The following is a 14,206-nucleotide window of genomic DNA, read 5'->3' as shown; positions in this document are numbered from 1 at the left end:
GCACAGGCTCTAGGCGCGCAGGTTTTAGTAGTTGTGGCACACGGGCTCTAGAGCGCAGGCTCAGTAGTTGTGGCGCACGGGCTTAGTTGCTCCGCGGCAGGTGGGATCTTCCCAAACCAGGGTTCGAACCCATGTTCCCTGCATTGGCAGGCAGATTCTTAACCACTGCGCCACCAGAGAAGCCCCCTGTAGTAGGTTTTGAAATCAAGTAGGTTAGGGCTTCCAACTTCATTCTTTCTTTTAAAAATGCCTTTGGTTACTCTAGGCCCTTTGTGTTTCCATCAATTTCTTTCTTTCTTTCTCTCTCCCTCTTTCTTTCTTTCTAATATTTATTTATTTAGGCTGCACCAGGTCTTAGTTGTGGCCTGCAGGCTTCTTAGTTGTGGCATGCATGTGGGATCTAGTTCCCCCACCAGGGATTGAACCCGGGCTCCCTGCATTGGGAGCCCAGAATCTTACCCACTGGACCACCAGAGAAGTCCCTCCATCAATTTCTTTAAAAAAAAAAAAAAAAAAAAAGCCTGGCATGTAGAAGGTGCTTGATAAACATGTATCATCTATGACTAAATGAGTAAAGAATTAAAATAATTGCCATGTGTAACTAACATAACATAAATTAGATGTTCTAATGTTTTGAACATTTTATTGTTCAAAACAAACCACAATCCTAAAATAACAAAAGAAGCCATTGACTAAAGTACCCAAGAACTAAAAATCTGAAATAATTCATAGGTTGTAATAACAACAGTCAAAGATGTTAGACAAATCTACCCCTGTTTCCTTGGTTATGATTTCAAAGTACTGAATGAGATGAGGTATGAGTTGAGATTTAAGAACTTTAGGTGTTAGCTGAAACTATTTTAATCATTTCACAATATATGTAAATGAAACCATCATGCTGTATGCCTTAAACTTACACAGTGATATATATCAATTATTTTTCAACAAAAGTGAGGGGAAAAAGAATTATTAGGAGTTATCTAGGCAAAAAATTATATTTTAGTTAGAGCTAGCCTATGCAAAGGCTTCTGAGGCATGAAAGAAAAAAGTGTGTTTGGGGAATTGTTTGTCACCATTATAGTACTTAAATTGTTTTCCAGGGTGATATGAAAAATCAGTACAGCCATATAAATGCATACTGGCCAAATGCTAGTCCTGAATACACTGTAATTACCTGTTTATTTGTCATCTTCAGTGACCAGAGAGGGTCTAAGTCTTTTAGCTAATTATTCCCAGCAGTAGGCAATGATTGACACCTTGAGGGTAGTAAGTAAATATTTAAAAGAAAACTGACTGCTCACAACACATTTGACACCAAATGCTTGAGGTTTCCCCTGCCCCCACCAACCAATTTTCCATCTCTTTGGACATTAACTGAGTCTCCTATAATTTAATTAAATCCTGACACTAACGCCTCAGAGTTAGCACACACTGCACAGGTTAAGGGCTCAGTCCCACAAAACTGCCCAACTTCAGGCACCAGTCACAAGCAGTGGTGAAGTGGAGCAGGACGCTGCGGGGCCCTCCTGGCTACAAGTCCTCTCTGTGCCCCCTGTTTCTTGTTTGTAGGAAATAGGCTTCATTCAGCCTCCTTGACCTTCCCTGAGTTCCTATCACAGCACACAGAACTCAGAGAAACACTTTACTTAGTATTACAAAGGATATTATGAAGGATATTATCCTTTATTATAAAAGAATAGCCAGATGAAGGGGTACATAGGGTGAGGTCTAAAAGGACCTCAGTGCAGGAGCTTCTATCCCTGTGGAGTTTGGGGTGCACCAGCATACGGGCACATGGATGTCTTCATCAACCTGGAAGTCCTCTGAGCTCCATTACTTAGGGGTTTTGTGAGGTTCTATTACATTGGGATGCTTGATTAAATCATAGGCCAGTGAGGTCAGGAGTAGGGCTGAAAGTTTCAACCTTCTAAATTACCTGATTTGGTTTATCTGACAACCAGTTTGAATCTGAAGCTATCTAGGGGCCCACCTAGAGTCACCTCACTAGCATATAAATGACACTCATTACACACACACACACACACACACAAAAGACGTTCATCATTCCAGAGATCTGAAGGGTCGTAGAAGCTCTTGTTTTTGGAACTGAGGACTAAGACCAAAAATTATACAAAAGTTCTCCTATCACCCCTATCACTCAGGAAATTAACAAGGGTTTAAGAAGCCCTAGGGCCAAGAACTTGGGATGAAGACCAAATATATATATTTCTCAATATATACAATATTCTTGAATGAAGAAACGAATGAATTATTGGTTTTACTTGGTCGGAGAGTAAGACTGATGCAAAGTCTTCAATGAATGTGAGGACAATCCAGGAAGTTAATTTATGTCAGAGAAGGATAGACTTGTCTCTCAAAGAAGCAGCAGTTTTATTCAAGGGTGGAGGAGTAACCACAATGTAAGATAACATATTCATAAGAATGAACCTGAATTATTTAAATTATGGTTATTAAGGCATGGGATTATTTTAGAAAAGGCATGTAAATTTCAGAAAAATTTATATAAAATTATTAAAGTTACTTAAGTTTTAAATTATTAACTCCTAGTTATCTGAAAAAACCTTATCTTCATCATTTCACATAATTGAGATGTTGCTGTTAAAATAGGAGCATAGTCAGTATAACAGTTGCTAAGAGCACAGACTCTGGAGCCAGAATACCTAGATTTAAATTCTGGCTCTATCATTTTAATTTGGGCAAGTCACCTCATTTCTCTCTGCCTTCATTTTTCTTTACCTTTTCTCATCTGTTTAGATGAGGATGTTATTATTACCTACCTCATAGATTTTTTTATGAGTGTAAGCAGCTTTGGGTAGGAAAAAGCTCTTTGCAGGAAAGAGCTCACTACAGGGGGCACCCTTTTGTCTTGTCACTAACCGTAAACCAGGCACCCCCGTGCTATACTCATCTCTGGCCCTAGCACACTTTTCAAATCTTTTGATCGCACAGTACTTTGCCTAACCTGTTGGTTCTTTCCGTAGATCAAAGAAGTAGAAATGAAGAATAAGTAATTAACAGATGACCAGATCTCTTCCCTACTTTCCCCTTCAGTAATCTCGAGAGCAAACTGTGTGAACAAGATAACACCTAAAGAAAGATCATGAGGAGTTTACAAGTCTGCACACAGTGGGGGATGGCAATGACTCTGACCCCCTGTCTCAATGATTAACTGAGGTTACTTCCCTGTTTTCCCTTTGAAAGCTTTCATGGCCGAGCAGAATCTTCGGAGGTGTTTATTGGGGGACGTTGAGTCCACCATCTCCCCAGATTGCTGGCATTCTGATTAAAGGCAACTTTCCTTTTTATCAACACTTGTGAGTATTGATTTTGTAAGAGTCGAGGATTGGGACCCGATTCAGTAACATGAGGATCAAATTTCTTGATATCTATGTAAGTGCTTAGAACTGTAGCGCATTCTGTGGCATTAGTGTTTGCCATTACTATTTTCTAAATAGCATATATATATATTTTTAATATTCTAAATTCACCTTGAAAATGTTATTGCAGTCTTACTTTCTTCCTAAGTCTCTAAGTTAACTTTTTACTTCCTATTAGGAATCTAAATTCTGATACAATGTTTTGCCAGAGACATTTCTGAGTGGTTGCCAACCATACAGCATGGCCACGGTTACAGATGGGAATGATCTACTCAGCAGATGGGTCATAAACTTTTTTTTTAAATAACATTTGTTTTTAGAATGTCCAGTTGCCTTTCTTCTTGCAACATCTTTTTAAAAAAATATTTATTAATTTATTTGGCTGTGTCAGGTCTTAGTTGTGCCATGCAGGATTTTTTTTTTCATGCGGGATCTTTTTGTTGTGGTGCGTGGGCTGTTCATTGTGGCGCACGGGCTTCTCTAGTTGCAGCGTGCAGGTTTCTCTCTAGTTGTGGTGCACAAGCTTCTCTCTAGTTGTGGCCCACGGGCTCAGTAGTTGCGGCCCAAGGGCTCAGTAGTTGCGGTGTGCAGGCTGAGTTGCCCCACAGCACGTGGGATCTTAGTTCTCCGACCAGGGATCAAACCTGTGTCCCCTGCGCTGGAAGGTGGATTCTTAACCACTGGACCAACAGGGAAGCCCCTCATAAACTTGTTGATAGCAGATTTAAGCTGTTAACAAGAAACAGGAATATTTAGGTTTTATCTCAAACCTTTGAAAATCATACAAGGGGTAATAACTGTCAGGATGAGTCCTTTCTCTATTTGGTCTTTGCACACACATTGCCCCTTCTAAGTGAAATACTCTCACTCACAGTGCTATCCATGGGGCAACCACATATGGCCATGACATCCAATTCACCCCTTATGGCTCTAAAGGGTTTTCAGGAACTGAGGACAAGAAACCAAATATTATTGAAACTACACAACTCAGATGGGATTTGAACCCAGCCAAAATTCAGATTGGAACTCGAACCCACCGTTTTTGTTTTTTTGGTTTTATTGGTCGCGCTGTGTGGCTTGTGGGATCTTAGTTATTCTACCAGGGAGAGTCCTAACTGATCTCTGGTGGCCTTGGCCGGCAGCATCTTGAAGCAGGATTTCTGTTACCTGGCCAGAGTCAGGCTGTGGCAGTGAGAGCGCTGAATTCTAGCCATTAGACCACCAGGGACAGTGTCCAGTGTCAAGGAAGGCCCTGGCCCACTGGCTTTGTAGAAATGAATTCCCACAAAGAGACAGAAAGTAGTGAAACAAATAAAGTGTTTATTAGGAGGAAAAAGGGTACGTGTGAATAGACACACGGGTGGGCTCAGAGATAGAGTTGCGCCCTCATGGTAGTTTAAATCACTTATATGGGGCATTTCTTCCAGGTTTCCTCTGGCCAGTCATCTTGTTTTGCCTGGCTCTGAGGCTATATTTGGTATATCTCAGGGTTCTCCCACGTGTGTGGACACATCTCTTAGCCAAGATGGATTCTAGTGAAGAGGTCTATGGGTAGGTTGACAACACCTACTATGGGGTGGTGCCCCCTTACTTTTTGACCTTCAAGGAACCTTTCTGTGCATGTGTAGTTGGGAAGGTCTCCTTGACCTTGAGAATAAGAAATATGTGGTCTCTTTATCTCTTATCTGGGCAGGGCTCAGCTTCTCTCTTCTGCTATTGTCTTCACATTGGAGTGTCTGTCCACAGGGGACAAACTCCAGCTGCTCAATCTGGGGCCCATCTATCTACTGCCTCATAACCACTGACCATCAGGGAATTCCCTCGAACCACTGTCTTTTAATTAAAATTACTCACGGGGAGTCAGGACTTACTGAAGTTCAAGTTCTTTATGTCTCAGTGCAGAAGGAATTCAGTGAGAGGCAAAGTGATAGGTAAGAAGTGAATTTATTAATATAGCATGCTTGTGACGGATACAAGTGAGCAGGCAAGAGGCTCTGCCCCAGAGGTAAGTGGGAAAGCAGGTTTATTTAGGGAGATACACACTCCAATAGTCAGAGTTTGGGCCATCTCGGAAGGCGAGAGGTCCTGGGAGATACACATTCCAAGGACAAGGTTGTTAGGGGAACCACTTACCAAAACCACCCGCCCTGGCCAGGCACGACAGCAACTACTTGCACCTCCTACAACAGGAGGTCCTGGTAAGGAATGCGGAACTAACAAGCTTCCACCAATTGGAAGAATTTGGGAAAGGTCAAAAGGAGAGAGGAGACGCCAGTCCATATGTCCTACCAACCTCCCAGAATCCTTCTCACTGGGATCCATCTTGGCCGAGCAATGCGCATGCCACCAGGAAGGACCCTGAGTCAGAATGATTGGCCAGAGACAACCCGGAAAATAACCCCATTACCATAAAACCTGAGACTGTGAGCCACGTGGCAGAACAGTTATCCTGGATTCCCTTACCCTCCTGCTCTCCGCCTGGGCGCCCCTTCCCAGTAAAGTCTCTTGCTTTTTCATCATGTGTGTCTCCTTGGATAACTAATTTCTTTTTTTTTTCTTTGAATTTTATTTTTAAAAAATTTTTAAACAGCAGGTTCTTATTAATTATCTATTTTATACATATTAGTGTATATATGTCAATCCCAATCTCCCAATTCATCACACCACCCCCCCTACCGCTTTCCCCCCTTGGTGTCCATACATTTGTTCTCTAATCTGTGTCTCTATTTCTGCCCTGCAAACTGGTTCATCTGTACCATTTTTTCTAGGTTCCACATACATGTGTTAATATACGATATTTGTTTTTCTCTTCCTGACTTACTTCACTCTGTATGACAGTCTTTAGATCCATCCATGTCTCTACAAATGACCCAATTTCTTTCCTTTTTATGGCTGAGTAATATTCCATTGTATATATGTACCACATCTTCTTTATCCATTCGCTGTCGACAGGCATTTAGGTTGCTTCCATGACCTGGCTATTGTAAATAGTGCTGCAATGAACACTGGGGTGCATGTGTCTTTTTGAAGTATGGTTTTCTCTGGGTATATGCCCAGTAGTGGGATTGCTGGGTTATATGGTAATTCTATTTTTAGTTTATTAATGAACCTCCATACTGTTCTCCATAGTGGCTGTATCAATTTATAGCACCAACAGTGCAAGAGGGTTCCCTTTTCTCCACACCCTCTCCAGCATTTGTTGTTTGTAGATTTTCTGATTATGCCCACTCTACTGGTGTGAGGTGATACCTCATTGTAGTTTTGATTTGCATTTCTCTAATAATTACTGATTTTGAGCAGCTTTTCATGTGCTTCTTGGCCATCTGTATGTCTTCTTTGGAGAAATGTCTATTTAGGTTTTCTGCCCATTTTTGGATGGGTTGTTTGTTGTTTTAGTATTGAGCTGTGTGACCTGTTTATATATTTTGGAGATGAATCCTTTGTCCTTTGATTCATTTGCAAATATTTTCTCCTATTCTGAGTGTTGTCTTTTCATCTTGTTTGTAGTTTCCTTTGCTTTGCAAAACCTTTTAAGTTTCATTAGGTCCCATTTGTTTATTTTTGTTTTTATTTCCATTACTCTAGGAGGTGTGTCAAAAAAGATCTTGCTGGGCTTCCCTGGTGGCGCAGTGGTTGAGAGTCCGCCTGCCGATGCGGGGGACACGGGTTCGTGTCCCGGTCCGGGAAGATCCCACATGCCGTGGAGTGGCTGGGCCCGTGGGCCATGGCCGCTGGGCCTGCGTGTCCGGAGCCTGTGCTCCGCAGTGGGAGGGGCCACAACGGTGAGAGGCCCGTGTACCGCAAAAAAAAAAAAAAAAAAAAAAAAAAAAAAAAAAAGATCTTGCTGTGATTTATGTCAAAGAGTGTTCTTCCTATGTTTTCCTCTGAGAGTTTTATAGTGTCCAGTCTTACATTTAGGTCTCGAATCCATTTTGAGTTTATTTTTGTGTATGGTGTTAGGGAGTGTTCTAATTTCATTCTTTTACATGTAGCTGTCCAGTTTTCCCAGCATCACTTATTGAAGAGACTGTCTTTTCTCCATTGTATATCCTTGCCTCCTTTGTCATAGATTAGTTGACCATAGGTGCGTGCGTTTATCTCTGGACTTTCTATCCTGTTCCATTGATCTATATTTCTGTTTTTGTGCCAGTACCATATTGTCTTGATTACTGTAGCTTTGTAGTATAGTCTGAAGTCAGGGAGTCTGACTCCTCCAGCTCTGTGTTTTCCCACTAAGACTGCTTTGGCTATTCGGGGTCTTCTGTGTCTCCATACAAATTTTAAGATATTTTGTTCTAGTTCTGTAAAAAAATGCCACTGGTAATTTGATAGGGATTGCACTGAACCTGTAGATTGCTTTGGGTAGTATAGTCATTTTCACAATGCTGATTCTTCCAATCCAAGAACATGGTATATCTCTCCATCTGTTTGTATCATTTTTGATTTCTTTCATCGGTGTTTTATAGTTTTCTGAGTACAGGTCTTTTACCTCCTTAGGTAGGTTTATTCCTAGATATTTTATTCTTTTTGTTGCAGTGGTGAATGGGATTGTTTCCTTAATTTCTCTTTCTGATCTTTCATTGTTAGTGTATAGGAATGCAAGAGATTTCTGTGCATTAATTTTGTATCCTGCTACTTTACCAGATTCATTGATTAGCTGTGTAGCTTTCTGGTGGCATCTTTAGGATCCTCTATGTATAGTATCATGTCATCTGCAAACAGTGACAGTTTTACTTCTTGTTTCCCAACTTGTATTCCTTTTATTTCTTTTTCTTCTCTGATTGCCATGGCTAGGACTTCCAAACTATGTTGAGTAATAGCAGTGAGAGTGGACATCCTTGTCTTTTTCCTGATCTTAGAGGAAATGCTTTCAGTTTTTCACCATTGAGAATGATGTTTGCTGTGGGCTTGTCATATATGGCCTTATTATGTTGAGGTACGTTCCCTCTATGCCCACTTTCTGGAGAGTTTTTTTTTTTTTTTTTTTGTGTTACGCAGGCCTCTCACTGTTGTGGCCTCTCCTGTTGAGGAGCAGAGGCTCCGGACGCGCAGGCCTAGCGGCCATGGCTCACGGGCCCAGCCGCTCTGCGGCATGGGGGATCCTCCCGGACCAGGGCATGAACCCGTGTCCCCTGCATTGGCAGGCAGACCCTCAACCACTGCGCCACCGGGGAAGCCCTGCCTCCATTCTTTTTCCGAGGTCCTGGATCGTCTTCACTATGATTATTCTGAATTCCTTTTCTGGAAGGTTGCCTATCTCCACTTCATTTAGTTGTTTTTCTGGGGTTTTATCTTGTTCCTTTATCTGGTATAAAGTCCGCTGCCTTTTCATTTTGTCTATCTTTCTGTGAATGTGGTTTTCCTTCCCCAGGCTGCAGAATTGTAGTTCTTCTTGCTTCTGCTGTCTGCCCTCTGGTGGATGAGGCTATCCGGATAATTCATTTCTGATTGTTAGACAAGAGCCCACTCTTGGGCCCTGGAAGGGGTCCCCCTTCTTGCAACAGAATGAGGTCCATCTCAAAAGGCTTGAGACCAGCCTGAAATATGGGGGTGGTTTGCTTTTATGGGCCGGGTGATTTCATAGGCTAACAAGTGGGAGGATTATTCCAACTATTTTGGAGAAGGGGGGCGGTTCCAGGAATTGGGCCACTGACCACTTTTTGGCGTTTTATGGTCAGCCTCGGAACTATCATGGTGCCTGTGGGTGTGTCATATAGCTAATCAATTACACTGAACAGTAGAATGAAGCTCAAGGTCTACTGGAAGTCGAATCTTCTGCCATCTTGGGCCTAATCGGTTCTAAACAGTTTTTGTTGTATCCTCAAAGGATAAGTCATTCTTTTAAAGGTTGTGCCCTGCCCCCTTCTCTCCTGTCTCATTATGACAAAAGATGCTCCCATTGCTCAGGAAATTCTAAGAGTTTTATGAACTGTGAGCCAAGAACCCTGGACACAGACCATGTATGTAAGCACATAGGCTGGGGGGTCCCTGGAGATAGAGAACCAGGCATGGCTTTCTTAACATAAAAGAAGTCATTCTGAGATCTAAGTGGCCACAATGCTTGCCCTCAAACAGTTCTTAGTAATTAATGATCTTAAGGGAAGTAAGGGAATGCAGGAACAAAGGGAAAGCAGTCAAGAAATAATAGTTCAAGGGTAAAACAGAGTCCTAGTTCCTCCTCAAGGATACACATTACAATCTGATAGTCTTTGAGTTCTGCGGGAACTAAGGCCCCCACCCCACGTGGAGGACGGAATGATGATGTTGGCCTTCCTGACTTTTTTTTTTTTTTTTTGCCTTCCTGACTTTAATCAACTAAAGCTTGGACTTTGTTGACCTTTGGCCCAATTCTATGTTGAATTCTCCTCTGCTCAAGCCCCTTCATGAATATACATGCGCCCTTAGCTTAAAACTTCCCCAACTTTGCTGTTTGGGGAGACACGGCTTTGGGAAAGGTCCCCGCTGTTCTTCAAGTAATAATAAGTCCCTCCTTCTCCCCATCTTTGGCTTCACTGCGTCTTTTGTCTCGACAACCACCAAAGGCAGACGCAGTTTTTGGGTAACAGCCTGGGAAATGATATCATTCCTTAGGTTCTGATCAGTCTGGGGTCTCAGCCTGCAGTTACCATCCTCCACCTGCATGGGGACCTTAGTTCCTGCAGAACACAAATATAAGTAACAAGCCTCTTAATATGGGAGGTCTGGAGAGTGGTAAAAAGATTGGTGGGTTTTGGATTATTCCTGGAACCACACCTCTGGTCCTATAAAGACCAGATTTGTAAAACAAGGAGAGTTGCTTTTATAATTATCTTTTTTTTTTTTTCCCGGTACGCGGACCTCTCACTGTTGTGGTCTCTCCCGTTGTGGAGCACAGGCTCCGGACGCACAGGCTCAGCGGCCATGGCTCACGGGCCCAGCTGCTCCGCGGCATGTGGGATCTTCCCCGACCGGGGCACGAACCCGTGTCCCCTGCATCGGCAGGCGGACTCTCAACCACTGCGCCACCAGGGAAGCCCGAGAGTTACTTTTAATTCCTCAAAGAATTGGGTGGCCACTTCAGTGATATCAAAAGACTGACATACCTTTCACCTATATTGGAATGTTTGACTTTCCCTCATTTAGCTTAATATATTCCTGTTAACGTGGGATGGGCACCCCACTGTAAGATACTTCATCAATCCTGTCACCACCAAATGTTCTCACAGACCTATGAGGGGTGCAGGTGGTGTTTAGGGATTCCCACACAAATAGAATTCTGGCTGTCTGAATGATACCCAGAACAGTTCTGGGATTGGTGAGTAAATAAGAATTCTCTGCACTCATGACCTTTATGTCTTTTTCCTTTTAAAGAAACACTGGCATTTTATCTCCTCATGTCCTGGAAACTGTCAGCAGACTCCCAGGGCAAGAGTGCATTCCAAAGAGACACAAAGGAAAGAAGTTGTTTTAGGCAGTATGTTAGGGGTCCCCAAGGTCCCCCTCAGGTTGGGTATCTCACTAGGAGCACTCACAGGACTCAGCATATGGTGGTACTGACGGCTCATCCTTATTCTAAAAACGTTTGCCCTCAGTGCAGCAAAGCCAACCTACTAACACCAGGTTGTGGTGAAGGAAAGTACGGAGTTTATAGCATGGCTGCATGCAAGGCAGTAGGAATGTTCATCCTCACAGCATGGCATCTGGATTCCAAGAGACAGGAAGTAGAAGTTGCCAGTTTCTTAACACCTGGGCCTGAAACTGACACTTCAGTATTCCATTCATTGGCGAAATCACAAAACCCAGCCAGATTCAAAAAGAGAACAGACCTCACTTTTCAATAGGCACGTCAAAGAATTTTGTACACCTTAATCTGTCACAATCTTCCTCCTGGCCACAAACTGTTTACATTCCTTTTACATGCGAAATACAATCACCTTCTTTCAAAACTTTCAAATATTTCAGCCTGTTTTGAGCATCAGGCTCAAACTGGCATCCAGGCTAATTTTGGGTCATTTAGTTCATGTCAGACATCTATACCTGCTGGAATAGAAGAGCCATAAAAGGGACTTCCCTGGTGGCGCAGTGCTTAAGAATCCGCCTGCCAATGCAGGGGACGTGGGTTTGATCCCTGGTCCAGGAAGATCCCACATGCCGCGGAGCAGCTAAGCCCGTGCGCCACGGCTACAGAGCCTGCACTCTATGGCCCACGTGCCGCAACTACTGAAGCCCCCGCACCTAGAGCCTGTACCGTGCTCTGCAACAAGAGGAGCCAATGCAATGAGAAGCCTGTGTATCGCAAGGAAAAGTAGCCCCTGCTCACCGAACATAGAGAAAGCCCACGCGCAGCAACGAAGACCCAAGGCAGCCAAATAAATAAATAAAAATTAAAGAAAAGAAGAGCCATAGAGAGGACCTTTAACTGTCTTTTTCACTCAAACCAGTACTTGGTGCACAATAGGCACACAATATCCACTTATTGAATAGGTAATCTTATTTCTCATTTTTCAACTGAAAAAACTGACAGAGAGGGTAAGTAAATTTCCAAAGTGTAGAAAGTAATAGCCAAATTAGGATTTAAGGTCTATTTGACTTAAAACTCATTCTGAAAAGGTATAACATGGCCTGTATCTCAGTGGCACTTAGAATCTAGTGGAGGAAGGTAAGATTAGGTATGATGAGAAAATGAGATGACAAAGGGTAAGCTACAATATTGGCTGTGGGAAGGAACAGATGCAACTGACAGCTTGAAGAGGTCAAGGTTTGGTGATTGTCCAAATGTGGGAAGGGCGGAAATGGCTAGAGCCAAGGATGATGTTCAGGCTCTGAGAGAGTGGGAGACCAAGAGAATGATGAAATAGGCAAATTTGGAGAGGGAGCTGGAGCTGGACATGAGAATTCAATTGTATAAATGAGCCAACCAGCAGGCAAAGCAAAACCTCTAAATCCAGGAATCCTATACAGATCATTTGTTAACTTAAAAATTTTTTTTCTTTAAATATTTTAAAATTGAGGTAAAATACACATGAAACTTATCATTTTTAAGTGTATAGTTCAGTGGCATTAAGTACATTAACATTGTTGTGGGACTTCCCTGGTGACTCAGTGGTTAAGAATCCGCCTGCCAATGCAGGAGACATGGGTTTGAGCCCTGGTCTGGGAAGACCCCACATGCGCGGAGAAACTAAGCCCGTGCGCCACAACTACTGAACCTGCGTTCTGGAGCCCGTGAGCCACAACTACTGAGCCCACGTGCCACAACTACTGAAGCCCACGTGCCTAGAGCCCATGCTCCACAAGAGAAGCCACCGCAATGAGAAGCCCGCACACCGCAACTAGAGAAAGCCCACATGCAGCAACGAAGAACCAACACAGCCAAAAATAAATTAATAAATTAAAAAAACAAAAACAAAAAAACCCACATTGTTGTCCAACCATCCCCATCATCCATCTGTAGAACTTTTCCATCATCCCAAACTGAAACTCTGTTCCCATTAAACAGCAACTCCCAATTCCCTCCTCCAGCCACTGGCAACTACCATTCTTTTAGGTAGCTAGTCAGACGTGGGCAGGTCCCCACCCCGTCCTGTACGGGGTCATCTTTCCCTCCCCGACCTGGACACTGGTGATCAGAACATGCCCGGAGATCCTCCCTTTAGTGGTCAAGGACTGCTAGGTTTCCAGCCTTATCAGGACCAAGCTAGATAAAATCTGCCAGCATAGGTTGGCGCAGGAGCACCAAGACCTAAAATGTGACTCAAAGTAACCCGGGTTCATTATGCTTTATTTGTAATAAATTAGCATTGCGATTTTTGCCCCCCAACGCCCCCTGCCATGAGTTTCACTTGGGTGCTTAAGGGTAAGCACCTGCACACAAGGAGAAAAGTTGTATAACCTAAAGCTGTCAATCAACTTGTCAGTCAAATGACACAGGACACAGAGAGGGACTTTCCACCACTCTTAAAAACAAACCCTACCCCCATTGTGGGGCTGCTTCTGGTTTCCAGACAGTCTTCTCTCATCCTTTCCTGGGAGTGTACTTTCACTTTGCTTAATAAAACTCTTGCTGCTTAAAACTGCTTTATGTCTCTTGTCTGAATTCTTCCCCTTGAGAGGACAAGAACCGAGGAAATCGCTGTTCCACTGGTGACAATTCTACTTTCTGTCTCTATGAATTTGACTATTCTAGGTATCCTGTAAAAATGGAATCATACCAAAGGGGAGGAAAAATAATTTTTCCTTTACACTTCTGAGTTCTTGGCTGAGATTCCCTGTAATAAAAGATGGATTAACAAGAGAAAAACAGATAGTTTATTAACCTGTATACCTCCTGTACACTGGGCTATACCCAGGAAGAATGGAGTCTTAACCACTGGACCGCCAGGGAAGTCCATCAAATCAATGTCTTCTTTCTCCAGTGATAAGATTTCATGTGATTTAGTCATCTTTCTCTGCCAGGTACAGAGAGAGAGACATCCTTACAAATGGAGCTTTCCTTTATAAACGTAAATTTCCATTTCAAAAGGGTAACTACTACTATGTTTTCAGAGATTCTCCTATGATTGCTGTTTCTTTAAACAATCAGCTTAAAAGAGGCCTTATGCCAAAGAGGCATATTTTGGGGTGCCATATTCTTCTACTCTTCATTCCTGCCTTTGAAACTTCCCCAAGAGTTTATTCCTGCCTTTGAAACTTCCCCAGAAGCTGAGTTGGTAGATTGTTTTATATCTCATTGAACTAGTCTCTTAATCCTGAGAATAGGTCAGTTGAATTAAAGAGTTGGATCTCATTTCAGGAGACAGTGATGCAGGTGGACTTCCAAAGTCAGGCCT

Source organism: Phocoena sinus, chromosome 1, assembly GCF_008692025.1.
Source record: "Phocoena sinus isolate mPhoSin1 chromosome 1, mPhoSin1.pri, whole genome shotgun sequence".
NCBI classification, from domain to species: domain Eukaryota; kingdom Metazoa; phylum Chordata; class Mammalia; order Artiodactyla; family Phocoenidae; genus Phocoena; species Phocoena sinus.
This window is presented reverse-complemented; position numbering follows the sequence as displayed.